Here is a 22,722-nt window from a genome sequence, read left to right on the forward strand (position 1 = left end):
CCATTCTAAAGGAGATCAGTCCTGGGTGTTCATTGGAAGGACTTATTTTGAAGCTAAAACTCCAATACTTTGGCCACCTCATGCACAGAATTGACTCATTGGAAAAGACCTGATGCTGGGAAGGTTTGCGGGCAGGAGAAGAAGGGGACGACAGAGGATGAGATGGCTGGATGGCATCACCGACTTGATGGACATGAGTTTGTTTAAACTCAGGGAGTTGGTGATGGACAGGGAGGCCTGGCGTGCTGTGATTCATGGGGTCGCAAAGACTCAGACACGACTGAGTGACTGAACTGAACCATGTAAATTAAGATATGAATAACTCATAATATGTTGTTAATCTTGATTTATATAATGTTATTTATAAATTTTTCAAGAGAAAAGTTATCATAGGTATATAGCCAATTTTAGTATAAGAATAACAAAAAATAAACCATGAAAACCTCAAAGTTAGTTTTATCAAATTAGAAATACTATGTTTTTATGTTTTACTCTCAGATATCATAGCACTATAAAGCATACCAATACCATTGGACCATCAATATTTATACCTGCATATTGTCATTTCTCTACTATCTACGCATAGATTCATCCTGTTTGCTGGAAAGTAAGTCAGCAAAAAGTTTCACAAAAATAGTTTCCATCATTTAAATTTAGCTGAATACAAAAGAATGCCAGCAAACCTCTTAGTTTAACTTGATTAGATATGAACTGAATATATAAAGTATATAATTTGTAGATTTTCACTTTTTTGTTAATATGAACTGTCCATTGAGCCACATGACTGATTTGAAGTGACGCAGCTGGTGTGTCATCCATGTATGACTATACCCATCACATCAAATATAAAAGCAGAAGAAAATAATATGCTTTGTCATTGCTTTCCAAAAAGACTTTCTTCAGTGTTGAAATGTTCTATAGCTGTGCTGTCCAAAATGGTACCCTCTAGCCACATGTGGCTATTGATCACTTGAAATGTACCTACTGTGACTAAGGGACTGGATGTTTTATTGCATTGAATTTTAATCAATTTAAGTCTAAATAGCCAAATAATGCTAATAGCTACCATATTGGATGTCAGAGGATGTTCTGAATAATTGTTCTTGCACTTAATTCTGCAATTTCTTAAATTAACATTTTCATCTAGAAACAAGACAAATATCTCTAAATATATTCATAATAATCTGCTTCAAGGTACAGAATATGACTCTTCCTGAGTCTCTTTAGTTATATTCATGAGAGACTAAAGATCACAGAAGACAGACTTGCTATTATGAGAGGCCATGTCTGCCTCATCCAATCTTTACCTAGGGGAATAAAGAGCCACCTTGCAAACCTCATGTGTTTGCACCATCCCTACATGAATCACCGTCTGCTTCTGTGATGAGAGGAAGAAAGCAACTCCTAAACAGATGGTGTATCACTGTGCAGAAGAAAGGGCGGAGGGTGGAGGGAGGATGACGGAATCACCAACTTTTCCCCTCTCATCTACTAGATTTTTACTCTAGGAGGAATTCATCAGCAAATTTTAAAAGATACTTAACATATTTTCTAGGCATATAAAATTGGTGGTTGAGGACAACATGCCAAACATAATGCACTATGCTTATATTTTAGTCTCACTTGTTCTATAAAAGAAACCTATGTATTTATTGTGCTTCATCAAGGTACCAACACTTGGGCATTGTTCATCCCTAGAGTTTTCATACTGGTCCCTCGAGGTAATTTACAATACTCTAAATGACGTATTGTTGTTATCACCTAAGCATTAAAGTGGCCAATAGTCAAGTGAAATCAGTACTCAGTGGGCAATAATTCTATTGTGTATAATTACAATTACCCATGCCCTTCTAACTTTTAGCCAATGTTCATATTCACTCAACTTCAATCAGACAGCTTTGTTTTATCCACTTAAGTTTGGGTTAGTTGGCTCCCTGTGTAAAATTTCCATTTGACCATCACTAACTTGTTACCTACCCACCTGAGTTAATTTAGATATAAATTTCTAAGTATATAACATTGAAATCCTTTATAATTATCATATTCTATCTTCAAGATGATTTTTTCTATTCATATTTTTATGATGATTATCACTAAAACTTTATAAAAGCAAGAGCCTTTTACCTGAGAAGCTTTGTTCCATAGATTATTAACTAACATAGTATTTCTTAAAAAAATGATATAACATGTGTTTGTGTTTTAAAAAATATAACCAGGACACACTTGTAGCAAAATTAAATCCCTTTACATTTTTAATATGCCTAATGTTGCTGCCATATTTTAGTGCAATGTCCGTAAATTTATTATCTCAGAATTGGACATTTTGAGAGTGAAACAAAGCTCTATTAATAATTAAGCTGGGTCTGCAGGTGTAAATGGGGTCTGTCCCAGGAACAGTGACTCTGGATTTAAAGATAATTGGATATATGACATGGGTTCTACTTCAGATGAAGACAGAACCTTGAAGATACATTTCCTAAAGTGAGGCCTATGTTATAGGGGTGTTGATTATTCTATCATATTGAAGACCCCTTGATACTAATTATTTCTTTACCTCAATTCTTGTGACACATTCTTGTTTTTCAGGAATTCTCTATTTACCTTGCCTTATTCTCTGAAATGTTATTATCAAGCCCCATTTCAAAATTCTCTAATTCTTCAAGCTCCTATTCAATATTCATTTATATATTCAATATCTGTGTTCCCTCCAAATTCATATGGTGAAATCTAAGCCCCAGTGTGATGTTATTTGGAGATGGGGACTTTGAGAGGTGATTAGGTCATAAGAATCAACTCTTTGTTAATGGGGATCAGTGCTGTTATAAAGAGACTCTAGTGAGACCCTACCTCAGCCCTTCTACCATGTGAAGACACAGTGAGAAGACTGAAATCTACGAACTAGGAGATGGGCTTTCACCAGACAATGAATCTTCTGGAGACTTGATCTTGACTTCCCAGGCTCTAGACCTATGAAAAATAAATTTGCTGTTTATATGCTGCCTAGGATGTGATGACTTCCCTGGTGGGTCAGATGGTAAAGCATCTGCCTGCAATATGGGATACCTGAGTTCGATCCCTGGGTTGGGAACATCCCCTGGAGAAGGAAATGGCAACCCACTCCAGTACTCTTGCTTGGAAAATCCCATAGATGGAGGAGCCTGGTAGACTACAGTTCATGGGGTCGCAAAGAGTTGGACATGACTGAACGACTTCACTTTCACCTTTCAGGCTATGGTAGCTCTTTTTACAGTGGCTCAAACAGACTAAGTCATATTTTTTTCTCCCCAGAATCATCTCTAGTAAAATACTGTGAAAATATTACCTTTGGTTTATGGATTAAGTCTGTAAACTTTACCCCTAATACTAGGTATGTGCCCTTCATGTTGCAGATATCTGTTTGCACATCATTCCTCCAAGATGGCAAAAGAACTGCCCTTTTTATGTTTGACTTGCTATGATGCAAGGTAAACTTCCACATAGTGTTTATAGAGTTTGCTAAATAAATTACTAAAGAAATAACTGAGGAAAGTAGTAATTACTCTACAGTTATGTTATATTATTAAATCCAGTTGTTGCCTACCATTTAACTAGATCTGTTATGAATGCAATGGTTGTTTGAGGAGGCCTTACAAATACCTGAGAAAATAAGAGAAGGCAAAGGAGAAAAGGAACTCTGCATCTGAATGCAGAGTTCCAAAGATGGCAAGGAAAGACAAAAAAGTCTTTTTTACATGAACAATGCAAAGAAATAGAGGAAAACAATAGAATGGGAAAGACTAGAGTTTTCTTCAAGAAAATTAGAGACACAAAGGGAAAATGTTATGGAAAGATAGGTACAGTAAAGGACAGAAACGGTATGGACCTAACAGAAGCAGATGTTATTAGAAGAAGTGGCAAGAATACACAGAAGAACCATATAAAAATGATCTTAATGGCCCAGATAACCACAATGGTGTGATCATTCACTTGCAGCCAGATATCCTGGAGTGCAAAGTCAGGTGGACCTTAGGAAGCATCACTATGAACAAAGCTAGTGGAGGTGATGGAATTCCAAGTTGAGCTATTTCAAATCATAAAAGATGATGCTATTCAAGTATTACACACAACATGCTAGGAAATTTGAAAAACTCAGTAGTGGCCACCAAACAGGAAAAGGTCTGTTTTCATTCCAATCCCAAAGAAGGGTAATGCCAAAGAATGTTCAAACTACTGCACAATTGCACTCACTTCACACGCTAGCAAAGTAATTCTCAAAATCCCTAGGCTTCAACAGTATGTGAACCAAGAACTTCCAGATGTACAAGCTGAATTTAGAAAAGGCAGAGGAACCAGAAATTAAATTGCAAACATCCATTAGGTCATAGAAAAAGCTAGAGAATTCCAGGAAAATATCCACTTCTGCTTCATTGTCTATGCTTAAGCCTTTGACTGTGTAGATCACAACAAATTGCAGAAAATTTTTAAAGAGATGGGAATACCAAACCACCTTACCTGCCTCCTAAGAAATCTGCACGCGTGTCAAGAAGCAACAATAGCCCTCCTACTATTCTTAAAGCATAGAAGGTGTTCTCATGACTTTAGGAATTGGAATGCTCCCTTTCTTGGGATCTTCACTGAAGAGCTATTTTCTCAATGACATTCAAGACCATTCTATTTCAAATTGGTTCCCCACCCTACTCCTTAGTCAACATCCTTGCCTTATAATTCTCCAAAATGCTATGAGTCTCTAGCATGATATACACAATAGATTAAAATTATAAGAATATATTATTTATTTTTAGGTCACCCCTACAACAGAATGTAAATCCTAGAAAAACAAATGATTTTTTCTTGGCTCAGTGCTTCAACCAGTTCCTAGAACAATAGAACAGTACCTACCACATAATAATTGTTCAATATTTATTTTTTACTGACCAAATGAATTAAAATGTTGTTTTATTTCTTACAATAACACATGCAGTTTAAAAGACCAACAAAACCATTGAAGTTATGGCCTAAAACTGCAACTGTGGACATTTAGGCTAAAGAATGGAAGAGGGCTAAGCATTTCAAAAGAGTTTGTATGAGGCAGCCAATATTAAGTAGCATAAAACTGGATCGAATTTTCTCAGGATATGTCTTTGACTATAAAGGAATCATGAGAAGGAATCTCCTTTTTCTAATTGAGTCAAGTTATCACACTTACTTTAAGTATTATTTGACTTTATTTAAATTAAAATTAAATTAATAAATACACAGAAAATGACTTTTGGTTCTATGAGCTCCATGCATATTAGTAACTCTCCATTCTGCTTTTCAAGGCAACTGTTCTTGGATTCACCTCTTCCAGGGCAAAGTCAAAAAATGGACTTAATCCAACTTTTAATCAGCTGTACAGATGGGTTTATTTCATGAAAACACTATGCTGCACAGATGGAAGTTCCTGAATGCCTGACAAGGTGTTAAAACTGTTACTGATATTACAAAGGAATTAAAAATCAGCATAGGAAATTATATTAAGTAGGGGCTTGGTCTCTGAAGAGTACATTAGCTCAGCACTTATATTTTGTCCTTGGCAGGAAAAGAAAACATATTTGGGATGAAAAAAATTTAAGTACACATTAGACTTGTGTGATGACTTTTATGTGAAACACTTTGTGGTCATGTAAGGACATAGTAACTTAAGTAGCATGTTAAACTGGTAGAACACATGAATTCCTGTACTTTAAAAGAGCATTTTAGGGGATTAGATTTTTTAATTCCACCATATCTAGAATATAATTTGAAAGTAATACGTCAGTGATGAAACTGGTACATAAGTTATGAACTTATTTTAGTTACACATTATGCTATTTTTATAAAATAAATTACATTATAAGCAGTTTAATATGGAATGGCTGCATCTAAGGGCTCAAGCAACCAACAGCTTCAAGGCACGCTGAAAATTTGCCCCAAACTCCTGTAGGTCTCTAATATGAGCTTATTTTCTTCATGGAAAATAACTAGTAAAGAGATGTTTCCATTCTTCTGTTCAAGTAAAACTCAGTATAGTAAATTGTTTGGAGTCCAAATTTGGTGTTTTAATTTTTTGCAACTTTCTGTGCATTAACATCTTGCAGTACATTACATCTTACATTCTTAACATTCTGTCTTGCCTTAGCCCCTACCTCCTCCCACGCTTACTGTTTCTCCTTTACCAACTACATGTGGTGTTAGGAGTTTATCATCATCCTATCTACCAAACAGAAAGTTCCTACCTCCTATTAATTAGGAATTAGGAATAATTTTAAAGGCATAGATAATATCCTAGTCTAATAAAATAACTCAAAAAACATGGAGAGTTTAGGAGAGATGGCTGTTAGCAGACTGATTTCTTTATTTGGGGAGGTTGGGCATACTGCAGGCTAATGATGCTTTTAACCGGTCATCTCTAGAACCAGGCTATTCAATATGATAACCAGTCACCACATGTGGCTATTTGAGCACTCGAAATGTGACTAGTCATAAAAGAGATGTTCTTGAAATGTAAAGTATTCATTACATTCCAAAAAAATCTAATGTATATTAATATCTTAATTTCATTTTGATTCCATGTCGAAGTGACAATATTCTAGACATATGGGGTTAAATGAAATATACTGTTAAAATTGATTATTCAGTTAAAGGATTAAAATACATTCCCCCCACTTTTCTTTCTACAATTGCTACCAGGAAAAAAAAAAATTGCCATGCTTCACAGAATGTGTGATCTTAGTTCCCCGACCAGGGTTTAAATTATGTCCCCCATAATTGAAGTGCAGTCTCTTTCCAGGGAGTCTCTAAATTTTTTCAAATTATGTATCTAGCTTGACTTTAAGGCTCATATCATATTTCAATTTGACAGTGTTTGCCTAGAATTTATTTAGACAAAATATCTCAAATAAAGAAGTGTGTCCTGTAAGAGGTAATGACACTTAACTTGATTCAGAGAAATAAGCTTCCTTTTCTGTCAAATGGTAATGGATATTATTAATATTTCTAAATTAATGGTCCACTATACAACTATGGCTCATTTAATATAAATTAATCTAAATAATTTCACATTTAAATGTTTCAGTTTTGTCCTTCCCATTACAAGAATACAAACTTTTTCTACAGCATCAGGGCTGGTCCAGGACCAGAATTCAAGCAGCACCACAGGCCATTTTACTCTGAAGGGACAACACACGTAGTTTGAATCACTGGATGGGTTTCTGTTTCATTCTACATGCAGCCTCTGGCTTTTTCCCCTAACACCTGTTTTTCTGACTCCCTCTCTGTTTTATTTCTTGTGCCTCTCAACTTTGGCCATTACATGGACCCAGAAGGTTGTCCTCCAGTCTTTCTCAGCATGTAATTTTTTTTCTTTTTTTTTTTCTTTGATCCCCAGTGTTCTCAGTCAATTCCCTCTTTATTTCATAGTTCTCATTCCATAGAGAGGGAATCAGACTGCCTTGTTCTGATCGAACATCTTGTCATGCTTTGCCATAGTTCAGAGTTGACTGACTAGCCTCTGTGTGCTGCAACCATCAGGGAACAAGGTCATCTGGCAAAAAAATCAAAGACACCAGCTTATACCTTTGCACAGAATGTGAGCAGGATAGTTCCCTTCAAAAGTGCCATGCTAGGGCAGTTGTATCACAAGCAATGTCATTGCAATGGAAGAAATGAAATAAACCTAATTAAAAGTAATGAATACCTTCTTCTGTAAACATCAGAAAATTTGATGCTGCCAAATTCAGACTTAAATTGAAGAAAGTAGGGAAAACCACTAGACCATTCAGGTATGACCTAGATCAAATCCCTTATGAGTATACCGTGGAAGCGACAAATAGATTTAAGGGTCTAGACCTGATAGACAGAGTGCCTGATGAACTAAAGACAGAGGTTCGTGACATTGTACAGGAGACAGGGATCAAGAAAATCCCCATGGAAAAGAAATGCAAAAAAGCAAAATGGCTGTCTGAGGAGGCCTTACAGATAGCTTGGAAGAGAAGAGAAGCGAAAAGCAAAGCAGAAAAGGAAAGATATTCCCATCTGAATGCAGAGTTCCAGAGAATAGCAAGGAGAGATAAGAAAGCCTTCCTCAGCGATCAGTGCAAACAAATAGAGGAAAACAACAGATTGGGAAAGACTAGAGATCTCTTCAAGAAAATTAGAGATACCAAAGGAACATTTCATGCAAAGATAGGCTCGATAAAGGACAGAAATGGTATGGACCTAACAGAAGCAGAAGATATTAAGAAGAGGTGGCAAGAATACACAGAAGAACTGTACAAAAAAGATCTTCATGACCCAGATAATCACGATGGTGAGATCACTCACCTAGAGCCAGACATCCTGGAATGTGAAGTCAAATGGGCCTTAGAAAGCATCACTATGAACAAAGCTAGTGGAAGTGATGGAATTCCAGTTGAGCTATTTCAAATCCTCAAAGGTGATGCTGTGAAAGTGTTGCACTCGATATGCCAGCAAATCTGGAAAACTCAGCAGTGGCCACAGGACTGGAAGAGGTCAGTCTTCGTTCCAATCCCAAAGAAAGGCAATGCCAAAGAATGCTCAAACTGCCACACAATTGCACTCATCTCACATGCTAGTAAAGTAATGCTCAAAATTCTCCAAGCCAGGCTTCAGCAATACGTGAACTGTGAACTTCCAGATGTTCAAGCTGGTTTTAGAAAAGGCAGAGGAACCAGAGATCAAATTGCCAATATCCGTTGGATCATCGAAAAAGCAAGAGAGTTCCAGAAAAACATCTATTTCTGCTTTATTGACTATGCCAAAGCCTTTGACTGTGTGGATCACAATAAACTGGAAAATTCTGAAAGAGATGGGAATACCAGACCATCTGACCTGTCTCTTGAGAAACCTGTATTCAGGTCAGGAAGCAACAGTTAGAACTGGACATGGAACAACAGACTGGTTCCAAATAGGAAAAGGAGTCCGTCAAGGCTGCATATTGTCACCCTGCTTATTTAACTTTTATGCAGAGTACATCATGAGAAACGCTGGGCTGGAAGAAACACAAACTGGAATCAAGATTGCTGGGAGAAATATCAATAACCTCAGATATGTAGATGACACCACCCTTATGGCAGAAAGTGAAGAAGAACTAAAGAGCCTCTTGATGAAGGTGAAAGAGGAGAGTGAAAAAGTTGGCTTAAAGCTCAACGTTCAGAAAACTAAGATCATGGCATCTGGTCCCATCACTCCATGGGAAATAGATGGGGAAACAGTGGAAACAGTGTCAGACTTTATTGTTTTGGGCTCCAAAATCACTGCTGATGGTGATTGCAGCCATGAAATTAAAAGATGCTTACTCCTTGGAAGGGAGGTTATGGCCAACCTAGATAGCATATTTAAAAGCAGAGACATTACTTTGCCAACAAAAGTATGTCTAGTCAAGGCTATGGTTTTTCCAGTGGTCATGTATGGTTGTGAGAGTTGGACGGTGAAGAAAGCTGAGCGCCGAAGAATTGATGCTTTTGAACTGTGGTGTTGGAGAAGACTCTTGAGAGTCTCTTGGACTGCAAGGAGATCCAATCAATCCATCCTAAAAGAGATCAATCCTGAGTGTTCATTGGAAGGTCTGATGTTGAAGCTGAAACTCCAATACTTTGGCCACCTCATGCGAAGGGTTGACTCATTAGAAAAGACCCTAATGTTGGGTAGGATTGGGGGCGGGAGGAGAAGGGGACGACGGAGGATGAGATGGTTGGATGGCATCACCGACTCGATGGACATGGGTTTGGGTAGACTCCGGGAGTTGGTGATGGACAGAGAGGCCTGGTGTGCTGCAATTCATGGGGTCTCAAAGAGTCGGACACGACTGAGCAACTGAACTGAACTGAACTGAAGCAAGAGTGCAGAAACTTTAATGTAATTTTGTATGATTTTATCTCATTGAAAACTATTTAAAAGACAAACAGAACAAAAATATACATATTACTGAATAAAGAAGTCAAATGAAGAAGATTGTATTGCTACACCCTTAGCACTGAACAAAGTCTCCATGTGACACTGTACAATCTTTCCCCTAAAAATGACCACTCCTACTATCCCCATATACTTTCGGACTTGTGTTATGTATAACACAACATTATTAAAATACCTCAGTATCATCAAACTGTATGCAAGATTGCAGATTTATTCCTCTTAATTTCATTTCTCATGATTGCTGTATAATTGAATATGATTTAATTTCATCTAAGCACTGAAATAGAATAAATCTCCAATTTCAAGATAGTAAGATGGATCATGTAATTGAGAATAACTTCATAAACAGTTTAGATTAAACAGAAATTTCATTAACAGAAGGATAGTGGTATCAGGAGCGTGTGTAGCAGACATTTAATCACGCAGAAAAAGCTGATGATTGCCTGTCTTTATGGCCATTCTTCTCTTCCACCTTAGTGATAGTACTGTAGTGTTTAGCTAGCATATTGCCACCGTGAATGGAAGACTAGACCAGCCAGTACCCCTTGCATCTAGGAATTACCAGGTGCCCACATTTGAGCCAATAGGTTTCAACAGAAATATTGTATATATGAGGGACATTTGTAAAAGAGATTAGGCTCATCCATTTTCCTTCCTTTGTATTTCTGACTATTGGAATGAAGGAATGCTGTCTAGACTTTTAATAACCTTCTAGGACCTAGGGTGAGTTTGAGAACAGGATTTATTTGCCAAGATGCTGTGGCAGATCTCTGAGCACATCATGAAGTGATCCAGACACACTGAATCACTCATCTCCAGGCCTAATTTATGTTCAGATAAATAAAACCATATATTTTAAGTGACTCTCACTTTGGGTTTTTCTACTATATGCAGCTGAATCTAATCCTTACTGATAGAGTATCATAAATTTTAAAAACATATTCTTATTTTAACTGATACAGGCATTTCTACCAAGACTTGAAAACACAGAATTTTAGTGGGCTTTCCTTGTGGCTCAGCTGGTAAAGAATCGGCCCACAAGGTGGAAGACCTGGGTTCAATCCCTGGGTTGGGAAGATCCCCTGGAGAAGGAAAAGGCTACCCACTCCAGTACTCTGGCCTGGAGAATTCCATGGATTGTATAGTCCATGGAGTCGCAAAGAGTCTGCCACGACTGAGAGACTTTCACTTTCACTTCACTTATATTAGTATCTCCATAAGTATACATTTAGAAATGTTGCATTCAGCTGAATATATACTTTATCAATATAAAACATTTAGACTGAGAACAGTGTCTTTATATAAAATGATAATTTAAAACATATTCCTGAAGTTCATGCATTTTAATATTATATTCAGTTGGTAAGGAATCTGCCTGCAATGCAGGAGACCTGGGTTTGATCCCTGTGTTGGGAAGATTCCCTGGAGAAGGGAATGGCAACCCTCTCCAGTATTCTTGCCTGGAGAATCCCATGGACAGAGGAGCCTGATGTGCTACAGTCCATGGGGTTGCAAAGAGTCAGACTGCATGAATAACTTTCTAACTTAACTTTCTAAGAGGAAGATTATCCTTAATTATAATACTTACAATTTCATAAACTATATGTAACTTCCAAAGTAATAAAAATCTATCTTGATAGTTTTTCTAAACTTCAGAGTCGTCTGCTGCAAATTATCTTTCCCCTTTCTCTCATTTTTGAAATTCTACTTTAGTGTTTCCACTATTATTAAAAGCTGTAATTCTAAAACACATTAAAATACTAATTTTTTGCAATTTTTCTTTTAAAAAATGAGATGACACTTACCACATTTTTACATCTGCTTTATTCACTTAACATGAAAACAGTATCCTTAGCCATGACATCAAATATTCTCCAAAGTGAACAAATAAACTTCCATCTAGAATTAAACCATGTTTGATCTATGTATCTATCATCAGATATTGTAGATTTGTTTAAGTCTTTATTATAATAAGCCATGATAACAAATTAATAAATTTATGTCTGCATCCTGAATTATGTGTTTAGGAAACTGGTGAGTGTAATTATGAGTCAGAAGACATGAGCATTTTTAATACTACTGATGAATATTTTAAAATTGATCTCTTGGAAAAATACACCATTTTAGTCTCCTTCATTGAGTGTATGGATCAAATAATTCAATTTATTTTTTTATTTAAATGACAATAATTTTTTACTAAATTTTCATTTTTAATTAATATATTTCTCTTGCTCTTTAGTATGAGAGAGCTAGAATTTTACTGGAAGCACTTACTTCCAAAAGCACATATCTGTCACGGTAAGAATGGTGTCGTTGGTTTTAGTCTGTTTCAGAAAATTTCATTCTATTGATAAGTGACAGTACATGACATTTTTACAAGTCCATCATTTTGTTTATTTCCTATTTTTCTGTAATCCAACATAAAGCTGTCAGCAAAATGGGAATATTAATTCACTACTTCACCGTTTTCCTCATTTGAGGAACATCATTGAACAGGTCACGTGTGGGTTATCCCACATCCTGACTTTCACTCACTGATTAGGTTTTGAGGTTTTGTGATTTCTAACCAAAAAAAGAGAAAAAAGAAGATTTACTACTTGAGACTATCATATATTTAACTCATAAGACTCAAAGAAGACAGTAATGATAATCTTTGGAGTTTTAGAAATAATAGTGATATAAAGATACTATTGTTAAAACACAACTAGGTAAAAATCCTGACCATGGATCATCACACAGGTATTATATTATTACTTCATGTTATGTTATCTCATTGAATCTCTTAGTTCCTTATGAAATAAAGTTTGAATATCTACATTTATACTGTTCTAAGAGCTTAATCAATGCTTTCCTGGTCACACAACTAATTAGTGTCCCTGGTAAGTTAGTTGAATGTTCAATATCCATTTCACTCTCTTTCTTTTCATTACAGAACCCTGGTATTTTTTGAGGTATGTTCCTCTGCTACATAATGCCATATGCACCAAGAACAGCTGGACACAATGCCAAGCTCCAGAAAGTAAATCCTCATGAGAACCAGCCTAGTGATATTTCTCTGATGAAGGATTAGATCCATTATGTAAACTGGTCCAATAAGATCAAAAGAGAAGGCCTATACTCCATACTAGGGGAAGAGGTTTACTTTTAAGGGATCCTGCATGTGAATAAAAACTGTCCAAATTGCCATTTGCATCCATCTTGGAACCATGTAACACTGATCCTAGATGACAGAATATGAAAGAAAGTTCTTGATTTCTCAGTGACAATATTGAGTTGCTGATCTGATTGTATCAAGATACTTAGGCGAAGTATAAATTTTCTTATTTTTCAAAAAGTAAGTTGGAATCATGTTTCTATTACTTGTCATTTAAATCATTCACTTTGTGCTTCTGGTCTATCAGAGGTAACGATCAACCTCTTTCAATTGCCCTATCCTTTCCAGAAGGTAGTCTAGCTTTATTTGGGGAAAATCCCATTTGGATAAACATGTGATTTAAAGGTAGCAAATAGCTTAATGGCTTAAACTGGAAATCCTGACTATGAAGACAAACAGTAAACAAACACTAAAGTTATTCATATTTGAGAAAATTTAACCTTGATTCAATTTCCAAAAAAAATACATAAATAAAATAAAGACCTTAGCATGCATATTAAGGAGGAAAAAAAGTCACAACCAATGGTGAGTTATAAGAGATCTCTAAGCAATATACTGAAAAAGATAAAGAAGATATCACATACGACGGTGACAGATTCTCAAAGCGTATCATATTTATCCGACTTCCTAAGTAATTTTATTGAAACCACAAAGATTCTAGTCAGTGATCCTGACTGAAAAATTTATGTGGGAAGTAGAACAAATTATAGACTTCTAGTCTGTGACATTCTGCCACAAAACCATATCAGGTTTATTCAAGTGTGTGTGTGTGTGTGTGTGTGTGAATCATATGACTTTCAGCTACATGTAGTGCTGTTTGATGTAATTCCTGTCACTTTAGGTAGTACCTCTGACATACAAAGTTGGAACATCACAGAACACAGAACATTGTGACTACATTATTAATGTTTTAATAATATTTTAATAATACAGTGAAGAAGCTTAAAAGGTAAATGTTAAGAAGACATAAATATGTTTTCCTGCTTTATTTTAGTTATTAACAAACAATGCTTTTGAACTGTAACCCAGTGCTTTTCAAACCTAACCTGGCCTTTACAACCACCTGGAGAGACTTTTTTCTCTAACCATTTAGGGACCCAGTGCTATAACTCCTACTGTCATGAGGAATAAATACTTTCTACATAACAAATGCACTATAATAAAATATTTGATAAGAAAATCATAGTGTTAGTTGCTAAGTCCTGTCCAACTCTTTGTGATCCCATGGACTGTAGCCTTCCAGGTTCCTCTGTCCAGGGGATTCTCCAGGCAAGAATATTGGAGTGGGTTGCCATTTTCTTCTTCAGGGGATCTTCCTGTTCCAGGGATTGAACCTAGGTCTCCAGCACTGCAGGCAGATTATTTACCTTCTGAGCCATCAGGGAAGCCCCATAAGAAAATATGTCAGAGAATTTAACTAACTTTTTTTAAAAAAGAGGGAGTCTTCAAAATTTAAAGATACAGAACTTGGAAATAGTCTCATTTTTCACCCCTTTGGCTTCTGTTTGAAGCAATCAGGGAGATAGCATGAGCACAAGACACCTAGAGGTGGGTTTAAATCTCTGTTCATGTCACTGTTTGGCAACCTTGGGAAAGTTATACAGGTTATTGGATTGTTACCTTCCTCATCTGTAACATGGTAATAATGACAAAACACATGCTGCAGGGTAGTGACTGTTAAGTGGAGGATCTGTAAAGACATTTAATGATGCCTACCAAACTCAACCTCTTCTTATTGTTTTAACGTGAAGTTTTGGAATTGCTTGTCTCACTGACTTCCACTCTGAATTTCAGGTTGAAGTTTCAGTCTAACATGTCCCAGCGTACAAAGAGAAGCAATATCTTTTTCTTCCTGGGTTTCAAGTCAATATCTTAAAGGCTCAAGGGAAAAGCCAAACAGAATGAAGCAAAAAAATCCCAGTGCACTAAATTCGTCCTACAACAGTCCTCACAGCAGTGTCATTGTGTGAAATCAGCGGTTAGTCCTCTGTTGTTTCCCGTTTAGTCTTCCCTCTTTTCTGGTAACACAAGATACAAGAAGAGCTTCCTGAATATTCCCATCCTGACAAGCACATCTAGAATTCACTTAATTTTCTACACATCTACTGATCTTTTAAAAATCTTTCTGATCTTCTTCCCCTCCTGGTCCTTATCATGAAGTCTCAGCAACCCTAAACACCCAAGCAACAATTACAATGACCAACATCTTGCATTCATGGGTGCTTTTCATGCACCATGTCTGAAGTGAGACACTTACAGATGCTGTCCCATCCAATCCTCCCAAGGTCCCTGTGGATCATAGGTAATTCAGAGCCTGAGGAGCTTGCTCAAGTTTAGCTGGGTGACATCTGGCAGAACTGAGAAGGGTGTAAATGTCTATCTGATTCCATAGCCCAGACTCTTAACCAGCACTCTTTCAACTCAAAGCAATCTCCTACATAGCTTACAGTTCCTAATTAGCCAAGCCATTAACAATTGCAAGGATTTCTACAACTCATGCCTGTTGTTTGAAGGCATACTGAAATGATTCTTTCCTTGGCAATTTGGGCAAATTTAAATTTCTCACTTCCAGCTTATCAAAATAGGCTCCACACTGTAAGGCACCAATCTACCCAAAATGATTTTTTTTTTCCCTCAGCAAGTTTTTTGGTCAGACCCTAGTCTCGACTTATAGAGCAAGTGAAGTTACATTTGGACTTCAAAATGAAGTACTTATGTTTTTCTGGGTTTGTATTTTCCATTTAGAAAGCAAAATTTAAGACTGCAACTTCCCCCAAGTACTCTATATCTCACTTTCCTGCTGTACTAGTCACCCTACCAGTTACCATCTTCTAATACACCATATAATTTACTTGCCTCTTTTGCTTAGGCTTCTCTGCTGGCTCAGACAGTAAAGAATCTGTCTGCAATGCAGGAGACCTGGGTTTGATCCCTGGGCCACGAAAATCCCCTGGAGAAGGAAGTGGTAACCCACTCCAATATTTTTGCCTGGAGAATTCCATGGACAGAGGCTACAGTCCATAGAGTCCCAAAGAGTTGGACACTACTGAGCAACTAACGCTTCTGCTCATTAGCTGGTTTCCCTCACAAAATGCAAGCTCCATGCAAACAGAAGTTTTGCCAATGTTGCTTGCAGCTATATTCTCCATATCTAGAACGATAGCTCACATATAATAGTTGTTCAATGAATAATTACCAAATTAATGAGTAAGCAAAAGTTACAATGGACAGATGTGTCTATTGTTAAGTAAAGTTGCTTTTTCCTTTTTTTTTGAGGAATGTTACAGTCTACAATACATTATTAACCAAGATTATTTCCAGGGAAGTCATCTCCTAGTATAATAGTTGGTTTCTAGCAAGTCAGCAACATCAAAGACCTTTACTAGGAATGCTAAAATGCTTTTAAAGTGATTTTACCAATTTTTGTTTCAGAGTAAAGAAGAATTTCATTGAAGCCTCATGCAGGCGACTTGGCATTGTCAGACTTTGTAAATTGTTTCCAAATTTGATAGATGTAAAATTGTACATTTTCACTGTGGTTTCACTGGCATTTTCCTGCTAATTAATAAGATGGGAAATCATTTCATATAGATATGAGCTTTTATTTTTTCTCTTTGTAAATTCATTTTTCTATTTTTTCTAATGGATTATTTTTTTTATTGGTTCAGAAGAGTCCATGATATCATTCATAGGGTAAATAAGTGGCAAATATCTTCTAGTGAATAGTTGGATTTTTTATTTTATTTTATGGTGACTTCTCACAAAGAGAGGTATTTACTAACTGTAGTTTAAGTTATTAATCTTTTCTGCATGATTTATGATTTTTATCTGTTATAAGAAATTCCTGTAGAGATACATTTCTATATTGACCTCTAAAAAGTTTATAGCATTAGTTTTGCCTTATATATTCAGTTATTTAATGCATTTGGGACTGATTTTTATGTCTGGTGTGAGGCAGGGGCATATTTAGTGTTTTTATTCAAATGAATAACCAACTCTTCCATAAATAATTATTGAAAATTCAATTCTTAACCCAATTATATGCAATGACACCTCTGTTACATATCAAATATCCTGATTTTTTCAAGTGCAGAATCTTGCACATAATTTCTATATGATTTCAAACAATATTTCTTAAGGAATCCTTAGCCATATTTTTAATCTGTAAAACTGTGTACAGGATTAAAGAAGAAATCTCATGTCACTCAGGAATTTAATAACCTAAGCTGCTTTTAAAATTGTATTTTCTCTTAGCCCATTAATGTAGGCTCTCTATGAGAGTTAGATTTCAATAAATAATCAATCAAATATAATGTGGAAAAGTTAATACTGAAATGTAAGACAATTTCTAAACAGGCAATTTACTATTGCTATGCAAAATTTCTAGCCCAAGCCTGTGGCAAGGCAGACTCTATTGTGTCAGCTTAGCTATCACCTTTCACCACACACTGGATTTACTGCAAAAGTAGGTGGAGTGACTTCAATTTCTATTGCAGCTCTGTTAATCTCCAATAATGTGAGAGCAAGATTTTGTATATAAACATATCAAGAAATTAATACATTTTACATAAGTACAGAAAAATGAAGATTAATGAGTCATGAAACACAGAGGATTTAATGTTTGATGATTATTTTGCTTTGAATTTGTGGTAAAATTGTCAATATATTATTATAACTTGGGAAGTGTTTTACAAAAATAAATATATGTTAAAAAGAGAGCTCATTATTATGCTATGCTGGTAAATCCTTCATTTAAGTAATTTTAGGCTATTAGAAATGTTAAAATGACTAACTCTGCTGGTTTGCAAAAAAACTGAGATTCACATAGACACATACAATATTTTGTTCTAATAACTTTCTAACTGTATATAAATTACACTCTCATTACTCCTGGCCTATCGTGTGGACTTTCCTACAGTATAAATATAGTGTATCAATTACTACCAAATATATTGAATTATCAGTTCAGTTCAGTTCAGTCACTCAGTCATGTCTGATTCTTTGAGACCCCATAGACTGTAGCACACCAGGCCTCCCTGTCCATCACCAACTCCCAGAACTTACTCAAACTCATGTCCATTGAGTCAGTGATACCATCCAACCATCTTATCCTCTGTCACCCCCTTCTCCTCCCGCCTTCAATCTTTCCCAGCATCAGGGTCTTTTCAAATGAGTCAGAACTTCGCATCAAGTGGCTGAAGTATTGGAGTTTCAGCTTCAACATCAGTCCTTCCAATGAATATTCAGGACTGATTTCTTTAGGATGGACTGGTTGGATCTCCTTGCAGTCCAAGGGACTCACAAGAGTCTTCTCCAACACCATGATTCAACAACATCAGTTTTTCGGTGCTCAGTTTTCTTTATAGTCTAACTCTTACATCCATACATGAATGACTACTGGAAAAACCATAGCCTTGACTAGACCGACCTTTGCTGGCAAAGTAATGCCTCTGCTTTTTAATATGCTGTCTAGGTTGGCCATAACTTTTCTTTCAAGGAGTAAGTGTCTTTTAATTTCATGGCTGCAGTCACCATCGGCAGTGATTTTGGGGCCCCCCAAAATGAAATCTGTCACTGTTTCCCCATCTATTTGCCATGAAGTGATGGGACCGGATGCCATGATCTTTGCTTTCTGATGTTGAGCTGTAAGACAACTTTTTCACTCTCCTCTTTCACTTTCATCAAGAGGCTCTTTAGTTCTTCTTCACTTTCTGTCATAAGGGTAGTGTCATCTGCATATCTGAGGTTATTGATATTTCTCTCAGAAATGACTTGATTCCAGCTTGTACTTCCTCCAGCCCAGCATTTCTCGTGATGTTCTCTGCATATAAGTTAAATAAGCACAGTGACAATATACAGCTTTGACATACTCCTTTTCCTATTTGGAACCAGTCTGTTGTTCCATATCCAGTTCTAACTGTTGCTTCCTGACCTGCATACAGATTTCTCAAGAGGCAGGTCAGGTGGTCTGGTATTCCCATCTCGTTCAGAATTTTCCACAGTTTATTGTGATCCACACAGTCAAAGGCTTTGGCATAGTCAATAAAGCAGAAATAGATGTTTTTCTGGAACTCTCTCACTTTTTTGATGATCCAGTGGATGTTGGCAATTTGATCTCTGGTTCCTCTACCTTTTGTAAAACCAGCTTGAACATCTGGAACTTCACAGTTCATGTATTGTTGAAACCTGGCTTGGAGAATTTTGAGCATTACTTTAGTAGCGTGTGAGATTAGTGCAATTATGTGGTAGTTTGAGCATTCTTTGGCATTGCCTTTGTTTGGGATTGGAATGAAAATTGATCTTTTCCACTGCTGAATGGAAGTGGCCACTGCTGATTTTTCCATATTTGCTGGCAATATTGAATTATGCCCCCTCCCCAAATCTTTGTTCTATTGACCTAAAGTCAATATACTTATCCTAAGACTCTTAAAGGCTTGTGTTATAAATTTTACAATGGAAATCAATAACTTCCTGTTTAGAATGCTTACTTTGATCCACCAGGTTGCTTTGAAAGATTCATTTCACAAAACTTGAAGGGTATATTAAGATATATTCATGTGGTTTTATGTGATACAGCCATTGAAAATATTTTTCATATTGGTAAGTCTATCAACTTCAGCATTTATTCCAGAGACACATGAAGAATTCCTCAGAGTATGAAACTCATCATATTAGTGTATAAAACTGAATAAATTATTACAAGGACATATCAGTCAAATGTTATATGAATATAAGCATTTATCAAATATATAGCAATGAGAACATTAATTCTATGCAGTTAGGAGAAAGTAGGCTATATGCATGAGTTTTATTATAAAAGCCAAGTCCATGAAAATTTGTTGTATTACTATATTTTACCTTTGAAAACTTGATCATTAAATTGACTTTACATGTTTGAGCATATCACATGAGATGTGTAATATACATCTCATGCATGTGTTATATGTATTAATATATACATACATACATGTATATAGGTCATATATCTGTACTGTATATATTTTACATGTGTTAAATTATATATACATATATTCATGTTATGTATAACATGTGTACACATTATAAAGTGAATTTTGTGATTAAATTTTTGTTCATTCATATATTTGTAGATTTTGCACTTAAGGGTAGGATGATAAAGCAAGTCAATTAAAATACTCTGAGTCATTACATACAGTGTTCGTATCTAAAATGTTAAATAGAATCTCTGAAACTTTTTCTTCAGGTAAATTATTTTATGAAGACTTAAGATGCACTGAGTACAACTGAACTGTAGTCCAAGGTTAAATACAATTTAATAAGAATAATTTAATTCCAAAATAAAAGTCATTATCGGTGAGACTGTGGAATTTCTTAACATGTGATTTTAATATATTGCACTAAATTTTCTAAAACAACTCAGAGGAACCAATATTTACATTAGATGGAATATTTATTAAAAAACTGACATAATCTGAAATAATTTAGATACAATTTCCATTGTGAATCAAAGTCAGTAATACTGTCCCCTTAGTTGATTGGGTTTCATTATTATGGGATCATCTGTGAAGCAAAGAAAATAAATGAAGAAAACATAAAAAATATTTTTTTGCTACTAATTCAACAATTTCACAATACTGCACATGGGACATATAAAGAATAGGCAACATAGTACCTTATAATGTACTGTCATATGACAGTCAAAACATGGAACCTGGGCCTACAGTTAGGTTATCTGCCAGGAACCAGGCACTCATTTTCAGAGAACTTGGACTCTGTTGATTTCTCTTTTCATTAACCCTGTTTGTATGCATGCCTCAACTCTACCTTGGTATACATTACCTATGATCTTTCACCAAATACAAGACTTATTCCAAGAGTGTATGTGTGCTAAGTCACTTCAATCTTGTCCAACTCTTTGCTACCCTAAGGACCTTCACCTGCCAGGCTCCTCTGTCCATGGGATTCTCCAGGCAAGAATACTGGAGTGGGTTGCCATGCCCTCCTCCAGGGGATCTTCCCAACCCAGTGACTGAACCCGTGTCTCTTATGTCTATTGAATTGGCAGGAGGATTCTTTACCACTGGCACCACCTGGGAAGCTGACGAATGGGTAGTCAATGCATCTGCTGAAGATAGATGGAAAGAGACGATTTCTTTTAAGAAAATACAGTCTAGTATAATAGAGATAGAAAATAATTTAGTGTTACTCTAGATGAGTCATTGATTTTACAGGTGAGGAAAAGTAGGGTTCAAGGTGTAATTCAGTCTAAATACCACTACTACATCAACTTCAGTAGTACCATTCACTTGCATCACTATTGCCCTGTAATATATTTGAACAACCCTCATGTCGTCTTTCAACATTTGTAATGTCTTTATTTATTAATCACTAGTGCCAAGACACTTAATTGAAGTATTATGAAATAATTTATTGTTCTATCACATTTATGTATCTTTGTAGAGAAATATATGACTATATCATTTAAAATCCAAAAGAAGAAAAAAGTGTCATGGGGAGTTGGCTATTAGGACCTAATTTCTTTCAGAAAGAATTGTGCTAAAAACTTTAGCATCTGTTGTACTTGATTATTGAAGCTTTATTTTCATTGGCTTCCAAAAAATGCTGTTAACATTCAAGCTAGTAGATTAAATGTTATTAGCTTTAAAACCTTTTAAAACAAGTAATCAGTTGAAGTGATAATGGAATTTAAAGTAAGTACATTCATTAAATTGGTTTTTACACGATTGTGGTTTCCCTGTTGACCACATGAATCTCTATACCTGACATTGCTAATTATAATAAATGGTATATGTATGTGTGATTAACTTCACACTACACTTAAAGCAGACATAAAGGTAATTGAAGAACTCCACTGCCATGTATCATTCTAGCAAAGAAAATCTGGTTTTGCTAATTTATTTGTCTTACAAGTAAAAAATTGAGAGTTTTTCACAAATGCATGAACCCATTAAAATCAGAAATTTAGACTGCAATGATTACTAATTTGCTATTAGATGAAGGCAAAGAGATTCATTAGGAAGGAGAGAAGGAAGGAGGGGGGAAGGCAGCAAGGAAGGAAGAAAGAGGGGAAGGGAGAGAAGGAATACTGATAGGAAAGATTCAAGAGCAATCTTCCATATTAATATGTACCAATTTAGTTTTTCAGTTACTTAGGCTTGAAGAATTGGCTCCATTCTTATACATGGCTAGAGGCATAGTTTCAATACTCCTTTTTTGTGTCAAGACACCTGTCTTTTTACTTCAGTGCCAGAAGGGTTTAGCATCTTGTCACTGAAGCAACACAGCCTGCACATTTATAGGTGTCACTCACTCTACCATCTGTTCCTTAGGATAACAGCCACCATTATCAACCAGCCTCTACCTAAGGCTTTAACAGTCTCTGTGGATTAAAGTTCAGATCTACAAGGAAGAATGGCTTGCAGTAATATTGCCATTCAACTTTGCTTGACCTTAACTTTCCTACTGTCATTACTACATTGCAGCCCGTTAACTGGCTTTTTCATCCTGTGTGTGTATTGCCCTGTACATTTCTTGATTAAGTAATGAAACCATGCGAAAGCCTTCTCACTTTTATTAGCATTTTTGGTCATTTTTTTCTGCTTCCAGTTCACTAAAACACTCAAGGCTATAGCTAC

At 35.9% G+C, this 22,722-nt stretch overlaps 1 protein-coding gene across 1 annotated transcript in view; it reads right to left on the reverse strand.

Moving 5' to 3' along the window:
- PCDH9 (protocadherin 9) overlaps nt 1-22,722 on the reverse strand; it is a 1,072,888-nt gene that overhangs the window by 504,700 nt on the left and 545,466 nt on the right. The window lies entirely within an intron of this gene.

The sequence above is a fragment of the Giraffa tippelskirchi genome, chromosome 12 (assembly GCF_054371585.1).
Source record: "Giraffa tippelskirchi isolate mGirTip1 chromosome 12, T2T-mGirTip1v1.2.pri, whole genome shotgun sequence".
Classification (NCBI taxonomy): domain Eukaryota; kingdom Metazoa; phylum Chordata; class Mammalia; order Artiodactyla; family Giraffidae; genus Giraffa; species Giraffa tippelskirchi.